The sequence below is a fragment of the Haemaphysalis longicornis genome, unplaced genomic scaffold (genome assembly GCF_048455015.1).
Source record: "Haemaphysalis longicornis isolate Haplotype H1 unplaced genomic scaffold, Haemaphysalis longicornis Haplotype H1 scaffold_6, whole genome shotgun sequence".
Taxonomy (NCBI): domain Eukaryota; kingdom Metazoa; phylum Arthropoda; class Arachnida; order Ixodida; family Ixodidae; genus Haemaphysalis; species Haemaphysalis longicornis.
This window is the reverse complement of record NW_027526407.1, coordinates 208,252,434-208,268,616: the sequence shown is the minus strand read 5'-3', so window position 1 is coordinate 208,268,616 and position 16,183 is coordinate 208,252,434. Positions and strand designations below refer to the sequence as shown.

General features: G+C 46.6%; 1 long non-coding RNA gene across 1 annotated transcript in view; it reads right to left on the bottom strand.

Moving 5' to 3' along the window:
• The window catches only part of LOC144142186 (uncharacterized), a 94,777-nt gene that overhangs the window by 26,146 nt on the left and 52,448 nt on the right, over window positions 1–16,183 (bottom strand). The window contains exon 3 of the long non-coding RNA XR_013316877.1: window positions 11,712–11,847. This is a non-coding gene — a long non-coding RNA (uncharacterized LOC144142186). The remainder of the gene's footprint in view (window positions 1–11,711; window positions 11,848–16,183) is intronic.

Below are 16,183 nucleotides of genomic sequence, written 5' to 3'. Positions count from 1 at the left end.
GAGCAGCCTATAAAACATGATAGAAAACTTGTTTGAAGTGCTTTACATTCCCAAATGAAAGGACGAGGTCGGGACAGTCCTAGAATTTTTTTTTATGAGAACACAGTTATTCTTAGTTTGCAGATTTTTAGAGGTGAATGTACAACAGGCATATACTCGTAGACCATGAACGACTATTTGAATAACAAATTCACGAAAAGTAAACCTGCAAAACCGAGAGTGCCACGACCAGAACTGTTAAAGTAACGTAACACAAAGAACGGAATCAAAATAGACCTAACGGTCACAAAGAAATCACTGGAACAAGCGATGTAGGTAACGAACGGCAACGGATGTTGCAACATAGATTTCATTCATTAAAAGTTGCTAGGGTTGTATCCTTTCGTGTCCTTTTGAACGCAGGCTTCTGGAATGCCTTGCCTTGAAATTGGAGTGCCTTTTGGAGCCTTTTTCGTTTTATCAAACACCCTTTTCAGCTCCTCTGTGATGAGTAAATTGCCCAGTTTGCAGACCAGGAGACGGCTTTCAATGCAAATTAGGTTAGCCGGTTGCTTGTATTGCACTGGAAAGCTTCCCTCCGCAGTGTTGTGACCAAGGCAACAAGGGAAGGACTCTTTTTTTACTTACATTTGAAAACTGAGTTTTCATTCTTTCATGCTTTACAACAGCAACTTCGTACTCGTACCTGCAGATAATTATTGCCAAAAGTTTACGTACCACAAGAATACAAACGAGCTGCTTTGAACCTTGGTATATTATTCTGTATAACTCCAACTTAAGCGCATGCACTTAAGCACATTTTGTAGTACTCATTAAATTGAAGGCATCCAATGTTCCCCGCCGCACAGCCAATATGCACTAAACTATAGATGTAGGCATTGGTATTAATAATTTCCCTTAAAATTCAATTTGTTCAATTCTGACAGTAAAGTACATTTTTATCGCCGTCAATACACGTTTTTATTCCGACCTCAGACCTGTTTGCATGTTTACTTGAAGTGCATGCATGGAAACGTTGCGCAAGAAAGCGATATGGCTCGCCCGCATCACGGCGCTCGTATACCGCAACGTCGTACTTTCATTATCCCTGGCATGGGTAGTCAGGTCGCTCTTAAAGTGACATTTAACGTCACAGGCATTAATTACAACTACTGGCGTTCACTCGTACCCGGTTGCGCAGTCAGGCGATGCTCCAACGCGCAGTGGCTACGCCATGCGCGCCACAGCTTTTGACGCGTCGGCCGTTTTTTTTCCCCAAGACTTTCAGAAAGCCTACTGTCAAGCTTAGCAATAACTAAGCGTGAAAGCATCACAAATCAGACGAAAAGTTCCCTTTTCGAACCGTTATCACCTTCGCGCACACCGCGTTTCACCCTCGGGGGTAAACTAACGCGCACAACAAAGCGTTCGATGACCTCCGCCTTTCGAGCCACGCAACTTCCCGTAATCGGGCTTGTGATCTCAGGCATACCATCGCGATATTGTCCGTGTTAATACCATAACAGATAAAATGGCTGAACAGGAACTTGGCGGAGCGAAGCAGCGAAAATGATCTCAGGAACGCCCTCTACGCTGTTCAGGTGGCCGCCATCTTGCATTGCCGCAGTGACACCCAATCATGAGGGCCGTTTCAACGCGAGCCGACCGAAAGGCCAAAGGCGCTTCAGAACCTATATCTGGCTTCGTTTGTGCGTATTTCCTTTTCTGCCATTCGTGAGTTTGTGAATGAGCGAAGAGAAATGAGACGGCCAGGACCGGACAGAGGATCGCTCGGCCGATCCAATGGTACCAAAATGGCCACGCCCGGTGGCGCCGTTGCGGAAATACAGCGCTCCAGAAGTTGCCGTTTTTTCGCCCTTTTGTGCTGACCTTTTGTCACCGCGGCTGGCAAAAGTATTTTTTATGCCACTTTGCGACTGTTTTCTCCCGGAAAACTTTGCACATGCACAGGATAGAAAACATAGAGAATCCGAATATGTGGCTTTCAAAAAAAAACAAAAACAATGTTTTGGTCATTTTTTCGAAGTTTAAATCCGCGTCCCCCCTTAAACTAATAACTACCAATTATCGATAATAGCCGATTATTCGAACCCGGTCAAATATTCGAAATGTCTCGAATACATAGCTTTCGAAGCAAATACGAATATAACATATTTAATATTCGAGATTTTTTTCAAAATTTTCGAATATTCGCACACCCCTAATATCAAGCAAATATTTTGATGGTCTTTAAAGGGACACTGAAGTGAATTTGTCAAGCTCCCGTTTTTGCTTGCACTGCGTAGACTGGCTCAAATTAGCACACTTTTCATCGTTTATCCGGTTGACAAATCGGTAATTATTTTACAAAGCGCGAAAGAAGAAAAACCACCATGCGCGGTTTGCGGCGGCCGCACCAACTAAAGCTGTGACGTGGGGAGGAGCGGGCACCGTGATTGGACGATGCCCAAGGTGAGCAACCAAACAAGTTTCGGTTTCGGTTTCGGTTCTGTAAAACACAACCGGTGGCGTTGTTGGATGGCATTCTCAATAACTCAGTAATCATCGTACCGCGCTTCTGCCATGTTGTCAGCTGTAAAAATGCATAAAGATAAGCCTCCCAGGACGGCTTGGAATCGTAGCATTCACTAGCCGAGGCCTACGCAGTGCATGGACGCCCTCCGCGTACTCGCAGACGCCCAAATGTCATGCGCTTTTCCCCCATATTTGGAGCTTGCCTTCCTCATGCCTGTATCGTAAAAAGCGTGTTCGCACCAGGCCAAGGGTCTGTTCATTCTGGCCTGTGCCCACTGCCTGCAAGCAGTCGGTGCTTATGGCAACAGCACGCCAACGAGAACTCGCTAGCGCGCCAGTGGCAGCCTGCGCGCGTTTTGTGAACTAGTTCGTGGAGCCATGAACGTTGCCGCACAAAAAAAGGTGAACTCAATATAGAAAACATCGGCGGAAAACGAAAAAGTTAACTTACAAGAAAAAAAAGCACGTACCCGCGGGGATTCGAACTCGTGACTTGCACAACACTTCCGGTGACATACCTAGCGCCCCAGACCACTCGGCCACGGGATGGGCTCCGCTGGCCTAGGTAATATGGGGTATATTGCACAACCAGTTTACACTTTTATTTAGTTTTGGCGTTTCAAGCAGCTTAGGTGACTATTTGTTGTATTGCGCTCGTGCAGTAAGCGTCCCCCGAGTTTCCACAATAGCTCACGTCTAGCAATCGCATTTCGTAGACGGAAAAGCGTTCGCAGATGCGTAGTCGTGCTCCTGACCGCTGTGCTTGTTCGCCCAGCGCAAAAAAGTGCTTCCCGCACCCTAGTTTTACGCTGTACGGTAAAAATATCAGTTGATTTTATTTCCTTAGTACCTATATTGACTTCGCTGACTCTTCTCTCGCCTTCAAGAGGCCTTATATTTTCCTACTGGCGTACCAGTCAGCGAAGCGTCGCATGTGCGCTTGTGCAGCGCTTGTGTGAAGCGACCTTGACTTGGAGCTAGATATAGTGTACTAACTAACCAAGTAAAGAAAGGCAGATTCTTCCATTCACAAACGTGTCCTGGCTTCGTTTCAACTGAGCGAACGAATTGCGACGACCCGTCGGCGGCCGGCGGACGAAACGCTGGGCCGACTGACTCTGTCTGAAGGCTGGGGAGCCGTGCAGTAGCGCAGCCAATTGCGAGCTCGGCTCCTCGCGACGTCACACGAAAACACCGCAGAAAATGGGCGAGCGTAAAGAGAGGAGGACAGCATTTTCGAATTAATTTTTCTACTAAATAAAATCGCGTAAACGCGACCAGGGGGGTCGAAACATGGCCTGGGGACTCCGGACTACAATTTGCGCAAGTAATCCCGCAATGTTTACATATCACTTCAGTGTCCCTTTAAAGATTCCCCGGTGACCAAACTTTTCCTGACGCCCGGCAGTATCCGGTGCGCTTTATAACACAGGCATAACTTCGGAGCATTGAACGCGCCAGTATTCTCTGGCAATTGTGTTTCCACAGGAAAACAAAAAATGGCCCATCACATAGTTTTAAATGATCCACCGAGAGTTGCCTTACCTCTATTTTTCTGATCTAAGTTGTACTACCCCCCCCCCCACTGTAATGCCTCAGGCGCTGTGGGTACTCGGTAAATAAACTTTTGTTTCTTCCATATTGTTGTCTGTTGTTTTTTTTAGAATTATGTTTTCAGGTACGCACTCCTACTTGGGCCCACACATTGGCCTGCAGTATTGGGAAATAATAAATGAATAAATAAAGCTGTTACTTCACAAACTGCGCGATCTTAATGTCGATGCGAAACTCTTATTTTGGATTAAATGTTTTCTTTTTAACCATTCTCATTTTTTTCAACTAACGGTAACGCCTCACTATGAACGAGCGTGTCTTCTAACGTCCCTAAAGGATCTGTTCTGGCTGCCCTGCTTTTTGTTGTCTACACTAATAACCTACCTTTATCCGTTACTTCTCACATTAACTTGTTTGGCGATGATTGCGTTCTCTTTCGTGAGGTATGTAACGACAACGACCTACTAATCCTTCAATCCGATCTTAACGCTATTTCTGTGTAATGGGTAATGGAACATGGGTTCATAGTTAGAAACTTGCGGTCACCGACCAAAGGTTTTTTAAAAGCGCAAAAAAGATGTTTCGGCTTCCGTACGGAAGCCTTGGTGTTCCGTTCGGAACACCTCGAACTTTTATTTCTTCCGATTAGGCACGAGCGCGAGCCAAAGCCCCGCGCTTCTTTCTTCTCTTTTTCCAGGTGACCGCGCACGCACTCTCCCCGCGGCCGCGGTTGATTCCAAAAGACAAAGCCGCTGAATGGCGCGTCGGATTCGCTGTCCACCAGGTAGGAGAATCTCGTGGTAGCTCTGGACGCCATCTCTTCCCGGAAATGACTGGACCACACGGCCGATCTTCCAGCTCAGTGCGGCCACGTTGTCATCCTGAACCACGACCAGGTCCCCCACGTGAAGTCTTGACGGGAGCGTTGACGTGCCGTGATGCGCTGATCGCAGAAGAAGCAGACATTCTTTCTTCCACCTGCTCCACAGTCGACGTACTGTTTCCTCTCTGTGCTTAGCACGTCAGGGCAGATCGGGTGCAACGGAGGTTGGCATGGTGCACTCTGTTTTCAATGGCAAACTGACCGCGCGCTTTCCGATGAGGAAATCAGGTGTGAGCGCTCCAATTTCGGTACTGTCATCGCTAACTGGAGTGAGGGGACGGCAGTTCACACCCGCCTCAACCTCCAGCAGCACAGTAAGCAACTCTTCATAATCAAGACAGCTGCATCCCAGACAACGTTTGAGCGAGTCTTTGATGGTAAGGATGACGCGCTCCCAAAAACTGCCCCACCATGAGCACGCTCAGCAATAAATTTCCACTCAATTCCCTTGGAGCTGGCATGATCTTGTATCTCTCGTTTAGACAACACTCGAAGCTGTCTTGCGCAGCACTGGAAGGTCTTGGCGTTGTTCGAATACACAGTCAATGGTATTCCGTGTCTCGATGTAAAACGCCGGAATGCGAGAAGGAAGGCTCGTGTGCTCAAATCCGAGGTTAGCTCTAAGTGCACCGCACGCGTGACTGCACAAGAAAACACAGTGATGAACAACTTCGTAGATTAATGGGAGCTAGTGCGTGAGTAGAGGAGCCCACAGAAGTTCACGCCTACGACGTCGATGGGTGAAGTGTCTGCTAGGTGCAATGGTGCCATAGGTGCTGACTCGGGACGTAGGCGCCTGCGGCGGCACGGTAGACAAGACATCAGCACATTACGGACACTCCGACGTCCCTTCAAAATCGAGAATCGTGAACGGAGGTCGACCAGTGTAGTCTGAACACCAGCGTGTAGAAGGCGGACATGCGTTGCATTGATCAACAGTCCGGTGAATCGGTGATCATCAGGTAACAAGACTGGATGTTTCAGATCCTCCGGGCTATCTAGTTCGTGTAAACGTAGACCATCTTTGTCGATACCGGGTTGTAGAGTGAGCCCCCTGGAGCTCGATGGAAGTGGCTGGCCTCCACGACGTGCTGCGAGCTCGGAGGAAAAGGCAGTGTGTTGAACGAGTCGCAACCAGTGCAGTTCTGCCTCGTTAATTGCCGTTGCTTGGAGCGGGCCAGAAACTGACGGCTTGCTTGGGGAGGAATTACGGTGGAGCCTCATAACCCACGCCGTAACTCTCAGTAGCCTGGAGAGGCGACTATAGTGATCGAGGTCAAGCAGGCCGGCAGACTGAAGTTCCGGCCCTCGAACGCCTCCAGCTGGCACACGTTTGCAAGCTCTGGAGACGCTTCCGTACGGAAGCCGAAACGTCTTTTTTACGCTTTTAATAAACCTTTGGTCGGTGACCGCAAGTTTTTAACTATGAACCGTTTACCCGACCAGACGAGATTTCGCCAAACCTTAGATTTCATTACCTTACGAAGGTCCTATGGCCAACCATTCATCACCGAAGTGCGCCGATGTTCGCTATCCATGCGTCTCTCAGCGTTCTAAGCCCATTTGGATTTTAACTTCGTCTACAAAGCCAGGAACCTCATCCCGAGATCCCTCCGTCTGCTGCGTCCCGTGAATACGGGTTTTGGTCACAGCGTGGTTTCGAGAGCGGAACGGCAACTGCTTCAAGCTAGGATCCTGAATTGCGGGGACTCCGTCAGACAACTGCAATATTAAGTCTTCTTCGCTCGGCGCCACCTCGAGCATCAGTGTTCGGAAGACTTTCCCAGCATCCAGTTACATGCTAACTACAAGGTGTGCCTCCACTCCAGCCAGCAAGGGTTGTCGCATCAAAACAAGTTAATAAGGCTGTTACCTCGCGAACGAGTGGTTACGTCCGACCGACCCACTTCGGCAGTTCACAACCTGTCTTCGTACAGTCCAACTCCGGCAGAACTCGCTGTGCGTGAGCTCTGGTTGAACTTTAACACGGGCCCTGCGCCGGACGCCAAAAAACTCACCTGCGCGGTCGAACAGGCTATTGGACAGGTGGAGAGCAACTGCCGTGATGAGGCTCGAACACGCGCAGTCGGCATTCTTGCTAAGCTACCAGGAAATCCTTCGACCCCGCTTCTTGTCGAGGAACGTAATGCGATCAAGCGCCTGCGTAGCAACGCTGACATTGTAGTACTCCCCGCTGACAAAGAAAACGCCACCGTCATCTAAATAGCAACGACTAAGTTGAAAAAATGACCGATCTTCTAACGGACGACAGTACGTACGTGGCGTTAAAATGGGACCCCACTCTAAAAATCGAAAGAAATTTCCAATCACTCCTGGCTCACGTATTTCGAATAGTTCCCCCGCAACACAAGTCGTTGTACTTTAAGCTCCTTTGTCACAACGTCTTGGCACCTGCTTTATATGGCCTCCCAAAGATCCACAAGCCAAACGTCCCGATGCGACCGATAGTAGATTTCACACGTTCACCCTTATTCCGCCTGTCCGGCTATTTGCAGAAAGTTCTTGCACCGCTCGCTGGAAAGGGCTCTACGTTCATACGAACTCCTTGGATTTTATTGAAAAGGTGCGTGACGTAACGGTGAGCGAAGAAACCATGGTGTCCTTTGATGTGAAGTCGCTGTTCACAAGCATTCCGGTGGACTTGGCGGTGCAGCTTTGCCGGACTGCGCTGGAACACGATGAGTGTCTGGGTGAAAGAACCCTTATCGAAGCATCCGATCTTTTGAAGCTGCTGCAGTTTTGCCTAGACAACGTGTATTTCCTTTTCTGGGGGGCAATCTACAAGCAGGTCCAAGGCACAGCCAGGGGGGGGGGGCGTCCATTTCGGTAACAACCGCCAACCTGACCATGGAAACACTAGAAACTCGAGCCCTGGCCTCGTTCGAACCACGTTCCAAAGTCTTTCTACGGTACGTGGCTGATTGATTTTGCATTATAAAAGGGACTAATTAGGTGCCTTTACAGAACATTTGAATGGAATGGAAGAAGCCATCCAATTCACGGCTGCAGGCCGTCTACCTTTCTTGGACGTTCTGGTTTAACGTCTGATTGCCTTGGGTTTAAAGTTTACAGAAAAGAAACTCACACACGATGGTACCTTCATTTTAATTCCGTTCACCCGGCCTGTCACAAACGTTCTGTTGTGGCTACCCTCACCCAACGCGCCAAAAAGTTCTGCTCACGGCCACAAGATGGGGCTGCTGATCTACGCCAAGTGTGCCGAGAACTCGGCCATTGCGGCTACCCCAAGCACTTCGTGGATTCAGTTCTATGACGGTCATCACGCCCTTCAGAACCCGTTGGTCCTCCTTGCCGAGCCCGAGCAGCCATCCCGTACGTGCCTGGTGTGAGCGAATCTTTGGCTCATGCTTTGCGCTGCTACGATGTTCACGTCGCTCATGTCCCTGGGCGCAAGCTGAGGCAGCAGCTGGTGGCCGGCAAAGACAGGATCAACAAAGAGAAGTTTCCTGGAGTAGTATACAGAGTTCCGTGCGCAGACTGCGATTACTGCTACATTGGGGAAAGCGGAAATTTTGAAAGACGATTGCTGGAGCGTAAGAACGACGTCAGAAACAAGAACATAGCTTCGAACGTGCAGGCGGAACACGTGGAAGCCACAACTCACAAAATAGACTGGGAAGCCGCATCAGTAATCGCCAAAGAGAAGAAATGGCTGTCACGCCGATATCTCCAGTCTCTGATTATCCAAACGACAGAGAAAACCCTGAACCACAATGCAGGCAATCTCCCTTTTCTTAGGCTCAGTGAACAAGGCTTCCGTGCGGAAGCCGAAACGTCTTTTTCACGCTTTTAATAAACCTGTTGTCGGTGACCGGAAGCGTTTAACTATGAACCTTTTACCCGACCAGACGAGATTTCGTCAAACCTTAGACTTCAATGAAACATGGGGAATAGAACTTAACACCAGCAAATGCTAGTTTCTTCGCGTATCTAGAACTAACCGTTTATTGTCCACTTATTATCTTAAAAATGCTCCGTTGGAATCTGTCAGCACTTACAAATATCTTGGAATACATATTTCTGCCGACCTCACTTGGTCCGTGCATACTGCGTACGTAATTAATTACGCTGAACGCATGCTTGGTTACGTACGTCGAAATTTCTCACAGGCTCCCTTAACATTAAAACTCACGCTTTAAAGAACACTTATCCGCTCTAAACTGGAATATGCCGCATCCGTTTGGAATCCTAGCCACGAAAATCTAACACACTCGCTTGAAATGGTTCAAGCACTAACAGCGTTCTGTTAGTTTTATACTTTCCCACTACCACCGGGCTGCTAGCATAAGCCCTATGAAATCAAGCCTCGGCTTACCTTCCTTAGCATCTCGTAGAAACATCCTCCGCCTTTGTCTCTTTCATAAGCTTTTCTATCACAGCCAGCTACGCGCTGAACTCATTCTGCCTCCTCGGTAGATTGCAGCTCGCATTAATCATGTCCATAAAGTCGGCTTGCCGCCCTGTAGAACTAACACTTCTTCTCAGTCACTCATACCGCGTACATCAGAAGAATGGAACACCTACCTGCACTGAAGGCATCAATTTGCGGCCACCAACTTTTTAAAACTGCTGTACTTTCCTGGTTTTGTCCTGCTTTTCATTTTTGTGCTCTGTTTTGTAATATGTTGGAGTAGAAGCGGAGACACCGACCAAAAGAAACTTAAAAACTTTAAAACAACAACAAGACGTTTCGGCTTCGTTACTGAAGCCTTGTTCACAATGAGGCGAATAAAAGTTCATGCACGCTTATTTCTCGTGCATGAACTTTTGTAAATATGTTTGTAAATATTGCAACCCACTCGCCTCTCTAATGGCTCTGGCCCTGAGGGTACCTAAATAAATAAATAAATAAATAAATAAATAAATAAATAAATAAATAAATAAATAACTTCCGTTAACGGTGCTTCGCAACCAGCTCCGGTGCACTTCACATGGAGGATGATCTGGCTCTTTTCGACGTGCCGCAAAGTAAGTGGCCAATCCTTTCGAAACTCTTTGGCATGCCGATGGTAGATAGCCCCATACCTAAATCGCTACTTGTCGTTCGTCCCCTGGATTCCATTTCCAAAATGCATAAGCAGCCTCTCTAGATCCTCACAGCTTCACTTTTACATTTCGCGAGTAGCCCATTAAGGTATCATTTTGGAGTAACGGGTGCACAAAGCGCATAAAGTCCTACAAGTGGTGCATAAAGTTCTAGTCAGGAGGTTCGACGGAAAACCGTCTGGTCAGGTAAAGGCATTTGTATAAAAGGCAGTACACTGATCAATGTTGCAATAAAATTGACGTTTTGGGATTCATACGGATCCCTTGTTCACAATGGAATGATGGCTTAGCAGCAGGCTCCTAGTAGCGTTCAACGCATGACGTAATGTTCGGGAGTACACGTTGTTCAGAGTGCCAGATGATCTGTTGATTGTGTTGCTTGTTGTCTGAATTATTAGTGATTCCAGATTGAGCCTGGTTGCGAAATTCTTTTCCGTGTAATGATGCACGCGTGTTCCCAGTCTATCTTGTGGTCTATCTTCTCGGCATGCTCTGCAAGTGCATTCGTCACGGTGTGGCCCTTGGTGACGTCATTCTTGTGCTGTTTAAGACGCCTGCAGAATTTCCACTTTCACCAATGTATACCGATTCGCAGTCGGTGCATGGGATTTTGTAGACCACACCAGGAAAACGTTGCCGAGGGAGAGGATCCTTCACATTAGGCAAGTCAACCTTGAGCTTGCTTGCTGGCACATGCGCGATCTACACACAACGTCTTCTGGAGTCGCGAGGAAGGGCTTCACTTCCACCTCAAGTGTACGGAACCGCAGCGCGCTTGCATGTTGACACTGCGTTATAACACTGTGTTATAACAGAGTGGGAATGTAACACAGGTTTTGTCTGCATCTGAGCAGCCGCTGCGTTGTGTGAAAACACAGTGGCAGAGCTGGTCGTTTCTCAGCACTACTAAAACTTGCTTTCGTTGTCGCGGCAGAGAAAACCTGAGTCGAAGTCCTCCATCTCTCGGCGTCCCAAAAGCAAGGTAACAATTTCATGAAGGTTTCGATGGGGCTGTACCACATGTTCGAGGAGCGGCGTGAGTATATAGAAGAAGAATTTCGCCCTTTAAGTGTTCCGTGGCGCTGCCAAATTCAGAAATGAGTTACGTAGCCGTATCTCCTTTCGATTGACAGCAAAGAATACATGCGAGCCGAACTGAATGAAGGTAGTACACCCACCGAGTAACTTGATCAACACCATACAAAAAAACTAACTCTATCGGAATCGTACTGAAATCTATGCGAGACTGAGGACCAATTCTTTGTTTACGCTTCATTCGCAGTGCTCATAGTATCTGTTTACAGCAGTTTTTGTGCACAGGCAACGGTTACGTTAAGCTGCTCATTGTCTCCGTAACGTATCCTTCATATCATCCTCGAACTATGAGCAGCACCTTTTGCAGTTAAAGCTGGTCACAGAGTTGCTTTCAACAGATAATCTTGCATTTTCTCCCTCTACCTAACCCTAAACAAACACACACATAAAGCAACAAAAGTGTGTGAATTGCACCTTTTCTTCCTACTAAAAATCGGACAAAAACATCATACATGATATCATCACCACGAACAGGGTCATCACGATATATACGGGTGTGTTGTTTGAATGCCATAAAATCTATTAGAACTGGTTCGCGGCGACAGCAGGGTTGCAATTTAAACTGCACTTTGCATACCTGCGATATTGTAGCGTTTCTGGTAGGCGTTCGTGTTTGAAGTCAATCCAAACAAGGGTGCTTTCTTCCCTCTCTGCTTCTTCTCGGCCAAATTCGTTAATAGCATGTTCGAGGTATCTCTCCATGCTGGAGCAACCTGCGAATATTTCAAATGAGACCAGCAAGCATATCGGGAATTGGTGGTTGCTTAATAAAGATAGCATCTGTTGGGCCACTTAGGCTCGAAAATTTCGTGTCTGTCTGTCTGTCTGTCTGTCTGTCTGTCTGTCTGTCTGTCTGTCTGTCTGTCTGTCTGTCTGTCTCTGTCTCTCCTTTGATTCAAGCCCCAGATCAAAAACTAAAAGCACTCTTGAACAGAAGTCTCGTGATGATTCAAACTCTAAGGAACCACAGGGTTCTGTTTGAATTATCTGAAGTTCGATTATCACAGGTTCTAATAAATATGGTTCGGGGCAAAAATTCAGATATAATAATAATGCAACATTCATACACAATACTGACGTGCTACTGAAAAAATTACGAATGGATGATTGCTTTGCCTTTGCATGAGAGTTCAAAACGAAGTTTTCGATGCCAACAAGGGCAGCCAGAGTTTTCTACAGTGCGAGAGTTTTCTACACTGATGTAAGGGTACAAACTTACAAGCATACTCGGGGACAACTTTCTGTGGGAATGCAGTCAAGGATACAAAGCCGAACCACGCTGTTTGGCTGCGCACCAACGAACATAATTGGCTGGTTGCAACCTAAGCAATGTTTTAGCCTTGGATTGATAATGCCACTAAATTACTGTCCAGAATATATGAAAGAGAGAGCATTATTTTGTGGATTTTCGCATTTTTTGGTTTCGACTGTCGCCACTGGCGTCGCAGTGGTTCTCTTCAAAAAAAAACATGACCTCCTCGTCGACAGGCTTCGGAAGCTCGCGGCAGCGCGCCACTTCATTCTAGGCATAGGATTATTAAGACGCTTGAGAAGCAAAAGCTGTCAAAACAAAGTGGTTTCCAAAGTGTACGCCCAAGTGGACTGATGCAACCGGGACTCCGTCGTTTCCGCAAACCGTTTGGTTAGCCAGTTTGCCGGCGTAAGCGAGCGGGTGTGTAAGCGTGTGTGCGTGCTTCTGTTTCGGTATGCAGTCGAACACGGATATAGAGAACTGCTACAATTAACAGCGGACCTGTTGTCACTGGCCGTAAGTTTGGGGTTGGTGCGCGCCGAAAACTCTCCGATGAAAGGCCGAGCGCGCATGCACGCGTACCTCTAGAGCACGTTCGTCAAGCTAAAGGAGGTTGTATAAAACTTCTGGAGTGGAGGCCTCCCACACCCGCCAACGCGGGGAGGTGAAGCCGGGCAAACCGGTTGGCGGCCATATTGCCATGGGAAGAAAGGGCACCGAGCTGGCAGGGGCGCTGAAGTGTTTGCGTGTTTCTTTGGGTTTACACAGGAGATACCGATAGCGAAGTTGGCTTTGTCGATTACGATATTTGACGGCAGCCTTAAGTTCGCCTGACGCGTAAGCTGGTGACATGATTTAAGCAGCGAGTTAGCGTTTTATATCTCTGTAAGTGGTGAAGCTTTTGGTTAAGAGCCGTGGTGAAGAGCCGCGCTCAAGAGGCGTAATCGAGGGAAATATCCTATAGTTGTGTGCTAAAAAGCCCCTCATGCTTTCATTTCGATAAAGGTTTATTCAGTGTCTCTAAGGTTATAAGCTGCCTCTTAAGCATTGAAATTACGTCATGTTGCTTGCAGGGCAGGATATCCCTCCTGAAAACGGCTACTAATGCCCGCATTTCGCGCTGCAAAGTGCGGGACACCCCTGTTCCAGCGTAATTAGTTGAGGTTGGCTTCTAGCAGGAGTGCCGGAATTTGTTAATGTTAGTTATGCAACTCTCACACCCAAGCAAGCTTTGTCGGAGCAGTGTATCCAGGCTACTTGTTTTTAGGCAGTGCTGCAAGTAATGAGGATATTGAAGTGTTTGTATGTTTTTCGCATGCAACTTTTCCGGTTTATACTACATCCCACTCATTGCACATGCACAAGTCCAAATTAGGTAGCATGCTGAGTTACTTGCGGCCCACACATTATAATTTCGTCTCTCAGCTCAATTCTGCCATTTATAGGTTTTACCTGCGTGTTACAAAACGCATAAGGCGTACACTGAAGCTAGTTAAAGGCGTTTGTTTAGTCAGGGTCCACAGTCAATATCATTGATCTTTTTCACAGAAAGCATGAGACAAATTTAAGACATTTTGCTTGAAAACGAATTGAACACAGTCGGTCGCTGTCTCTCGGCTTCCAATTTGAGTGCCTCAACAACGCATCTATATCTTTGAAAGGTATCCTTGGACCCTGGCCTTCTCCATCGTCCCAGAGGAAAGTGTTGGTTGTCTTATTTGACTATTTACGCGGAATCGGCATCGCAGAGACTATTTAGAACTTTACCTGTGAGATCGTATGGACTTTTACCTCACCACGCAAAGCTTCGTGTTCACTTTTTCTTTTAACATCTTCTTTTGCCCCTTTCTTCTGCCCTACTTCTTTTAGGGCCTTCTCCTGATCCCCGCAGAGTAGCATGTAGGCGGGAACATGCCGGCAAACCTCTCTGCTTTCAGCTAATAAAGAGTTCTCTCTCTCTCTCTCTCTCTCTCTCTCTCTCTCTCTCTCTCTCTCTCTCTCTCTCTCCCTCCCAGTTATCTCGTCTAACATCTAACAGCATGTTCTCACGCAAAACGAAGAGCTTCATTTTTAGGAAACCTGTACAATTGGGCGAGGTTTGGTTACAGGTACAGGTTTTAGGAAACCTGTACCTGTACGAGGTTTGGTTAAAATTCAAGTGTCATGTTGCGTATTGTATGGAAAACTTTGTTCCTACTGTGAGCAAAACAACAAAAAAGTGTAACCCTTGGATTACGCGAGAAATAATCCATATTAAACGTAAACTTAAACGGCTTAGAAAAACTAATAAACACCTGAATGCTCCAGGCTACCGTTCCCAAATAAACGCTCTGACTAAATCCCTCAAAAATAAAGTTCGTTCCGCTAAGCAACATTTCTGCAAACATACACTACAGACGTTTATGACAGAATCACCACATAAATTTTGGCAATATATTAATTCAATGAGCACTTCACCAGTTTTATCAGATGGTCTAGAGGACAAAGTCAGGGCAGCGGACTTCAATGCTTATTTTTACTCAGTGTTCACTACTGATAACAGTGTCATCAGGCCATGCACTGTCAGGTACATTGAAGATGTAACGCTACCAAACGCGCCTGTCATATCAGAAGCGGGAGTACTTTCACTCCTTCTGAGCATAAACGCAAGGAAAAGCTGCGGTCCAGATGCTATTCCAAATGGTTTCCTTAAACGGTACGCCGAACCTGTTAGTAAATACTTATGTCTTGTATATTCCAAATCAATCAAGGATTCTTGCCTTCCATCTGACTGGAAAATAGCTAAAATAACTGCAATACACAAATCAGGCGATAAATCGATCCCTGCTAATTATCGCCCTATTTCGATTACCTCTACCTGCAGCAAAATTCTTGAACACATTGTGCTAAAGTTTCTAACACATTTTGTTGAATCAAACCACATTCTCCACCCAAATCAGCATGGTTTTAGGTCCGGATTATCCACAGTTACTCAGCTTGTCGAAACAATGCATGATTTAGCCCTAGGAATAAATGAGCGTTCACAAACTGATGTAATTTTCATTGATTTCTCTAAGGCGTTTGACCGTGTCTCTCACGTTAAATTACTTTTCAAACTTAATAATTTACTGGGGGATGGGCCGGTTCTCCGTTGGATACGCAATTTTTTAACGGATCGCCACCAATTTGTACAGTGCGGCAACCATCGTTCCGATCTGGCTCCAGTTGTGTCAGGAGTACCCCAAGGATCTGTGTTAGCACCTTTGTTGTTTTTGATCTTCATCAACGACCTAGCTTACCAAGTCGACGTTCCAATAAGGCTCTTTGCAGACGACTGCATTCTCTATAACCAAGTAAAGCACCGTGAAGACCAGTTGAAACTAAATAACTCGTTAAAAAAGATAGCTCAGTGGTGCGACGACTGGCAAATGCAGATCAACATCGACAAAACAGTGTGCATGTCCATTACTAAGAAAACTTCCAAATTAAATTTCTCGTACAGTTTAACAATATGGAAATTCGAAGTGTAAACCACTATAAATACCTAGGCGTGACGATATCTTCCGATCTTGGCTGGACGGACCATGTCCGCTACGTCACAAAGAAAGCATTAAACAAATTATTTTTTATCAAAAGGGCACTTTATTTTTCCACCCACGAAACCAAACTTCTCGCATACGTCACGTTCATACGGCCTCTCTTTGAATATGCAACTGTTGTCTGGTTCCCTCACACCACGTCTAACATTAGAACTCTGGAGAGGGTTCAACGCAAAGCAGTGCGCTTTATCTACAACAGATATGGACGCACTGACTCGC